The sequence below is a fragment of the Arachis duranensis genome, unplaced genomic scaffold (assembly GCF_000817695.3).
Source record: "Arachis duranensis cultivar V14167 unplaced genomic scaffold, aradu.V14167.gnm2.J7QH unplaced_Scaffold_237744, whole genome shotgun sequence".
Classification (NCBI taxonomy): domain Eukaryota; kingdom Viridiplantae; phylum Streptophyta; class Magnoliopsida; order Fabales; family Fabaceae; genus Arachis; species Arachis duranensis.
Window position 1 is genome coordinate 7,260 of NW_026264900.1, and position 2,748 is coordinate 10,007.

Sequence of the window (2,748 nt, forward strand, 5' to 3'; positions counted from 1 at the left end):
AGGGAAGGCTGTTAAGCATGCAGACTGATTCTCTTTTCTTACGTGAATTAGATACTACTTCTTTCTTTAGAAAAAGTTTTTTCTTCTCTTCTGAAGCCTATAGTCATGACTATAGGCAAGAAAGAATTGAACCTAAGGCCTGCCCCCGAAACATTCGGAAGAAATGCTGCTTTAGATCCCGCCCAGATCAGATCAAGGGCGGTCCATTTTTTTTCTTTCTAAAAGAGCGAAAGTTTACGGGTGGATGGGTGCTCTTTAGGTGTTTACTACCTCACATCAAGGTGACAGGATTCGAACCTATGGCCCTCTGTACCCAAAACAGATGCGCTGACCAGACTGCGCTACACCTCGTCTCACCCCCCTCCGCATATAGATCCACCCGATCGATGAAGACTCGAACCGAACTCGCCCATCCTTTTGGGCACAGGGACGCGAGAACCAATCCGAGTAATCAACCGCTTTTTTTAGAAAATCTGCCTCCAGCAAGCCACCCCAACCCTACCGCCAAAAAGCCGTATAGTGCAGGAGCGCTCACATTTTGGCTTCCTCTTTCATTCACTTTCATTTTTGAAAATCCGGCTCGCTCCCGGCTACCTGTCCTTTGGACCCAAAGCCCGCTTAGAAGTGGATTCGAACCACTGACACAAGGATTTTCAGTCCTTTGCTCTAACCAGCTGAGCTACCTGAACCACTTTCCTAAAGTCTGTTTTCTTCATCGAATAGCGCCCTACCTTACTTACCACTTTACTAGTTAGGGAAAAGCCCTTTACTAATAACAAGAAAGGGCTTTTTTCGCTTGTTTAGTATTGCAAGCTTTCGAGCAGCTCTTTCAACTGCCGCCTAATCCCCTCTCCCAACATGCTCAAGAACCGAGAGCCGCCCAGGCCTTCAAGAAACGGGGGAGCTTGCTTCTAAAAAGAAGATAGGCCACAACGCGCAACGGGCTCCCCGCTCCTAGTAACTAAGTAGTGCTATTCTGTCCTCCGGGGGACTCCACCAACACCAAGAGGTTAGGTTCTTTCTCTCACGTAATTTCGCCCGCCCGTTCCACTTCCGTGCCGGAGGAAATGGGATTCGAACCCATGATACAATCTTCTTGTATGTAGATTTAGCAAACCAATGCCTTAAGCCACTCAGCCAGACCTCCAATTGATCGGAATTTGATGTGCGGTTGGTTGCCCAAAGGGCTATCTGATCCGATCAACTGCGTAAGCCGTAGCGCGCTAGCGCGCGTACTCTTCCTCTATCTATGAGCGAGACTCCATCCAAATCTGCCACTCGTTGGGCGACGCCCTCTTTTCTATGAAGACCGACCCCACCACTGAATGATGAACTTTTCCAGTCTTCGCCAATGCAAAGGCGACCTGGAGAGAACACAGAGTAAAGCCCTTACCCGCCTGAATGGAATTCATATCTCCTTCGTCTGGTCGAGAAGGGAGAAAGCCCGGGGAACTGGCTCACAGAAGAAGGGGACTCTTCTAAACCATTAAGGAGAAGTCCATTTTCGTCATGATCGATCCACGTCCTACCATAGTGCCCGGAGACCCTGGCTTGCTTAGCTTACAAAGCTAGCTTACTAACGCGAAGGCCTTTAGGGGCTTGCTTAGTACTTGTGCTAAGGAGCAAGTCTCAGCTTCACGCATGACTAACATACCAAAAGGCTTAAACTAGAAGAGAAGGTACGAAGTCACTCTGCGCATAGCTATGAGGTACCAGAACGGAGGTCGGAAAAAGGCATAAACTTTAACTAGCAGAAAGAGTACATCCATGTACGTAGTCACTCATATAGCTATATGAGGAGTGAGGATAGGATCTCCTGCCTGTCTGCAGGCCCGGATACAAGATCCAACATCACATACACTCTTTATTGACTAGAAAGGGGAAGCGCTATGAATCAGTACGTGAACGATGCCCCCGTAGCCTTCTCCTATGGGTCATTCCAGGTATTCTGGTTAAGTAAGTTAAGTCGAAAACGCGTTCTCGATGGAGCAACTTGCTCATTTCATCGATTTCCCACTCCTAAGGGAGGCCGGCTAAACGAAAGAAAAAGAACCTCCTAACCTACAGAAGAGTCCAGTCTATCAAAAAAGATTCCATATATTACATTTTTTTTCTCACGTCTTCTATTAGAATCTTTGCGTTCAATCACAGATCCTGGCATAAGATCCCATTCCCGCGAAAAGGCGGGATGAGAACCCAGGTCCTAGGCCAAAAGACTTTACCAGCTAGACTAGTGGAGCTGCACTCATAATGCCTGAACCCCCTTTAGGTGAAAATGAAAAGGCCCCGCCCATCAACTTCTGTAATGGAAGCTTCGGCCACTTCCTGGTTAATAGCCTACGGCTAGCTTGTCCCTCTCTTTTTAAGAAGTGTTTTGACACCCCTATCTTTCTTGCTTTTCCGATAGCCTTTAGTATAGGAGCATCTCTAGTGGTCCCGCCTAACTCTTCGTTATCTGTCCGAATACCTATAACTATCTTCCTCTGTTCCACGAATAAGTTAAGGGACTTGGAGTACCCGCCGGAATGAGCTTCCCTCCTTTCTTCTTTCTTTATACTTAAGTATGCCCTGAAGACAGAATGAACGGATCGAAGACCTATTCTGATCTCAAAATTCACCTATCCCTGCCTTATTCAACTCAGAACTCAAAACAGGTCTTTGGCTTCCTACGCTCTCCTTCAACTAAGAGTGATAGGAAGTGATGCCTAGCTCGACCGAAAGCTAAGGGTAAGAGTGGAGTCGTAGAAG

At 47.2% G+C, this 2,748-nt stretch overlaps 1 non-coding gene across 1 annotated transcript; it reads right to left on the bottom strand.

The window, feature by feature from the left end:
* Positions 1-276: 276 nt before the first annotated feature.
* TRNAP-UGG (transfer RNA proline (anticodon UGG)) lies at positions 277-351 on the bottom strand. Its single transcript has one exon. It is a non-coding gene; the product is annotated as a tRNA-Pro (tRNA).
* Between the last annotated feature and the right edge of the window lie 2,397 nt (positions 352-2,748).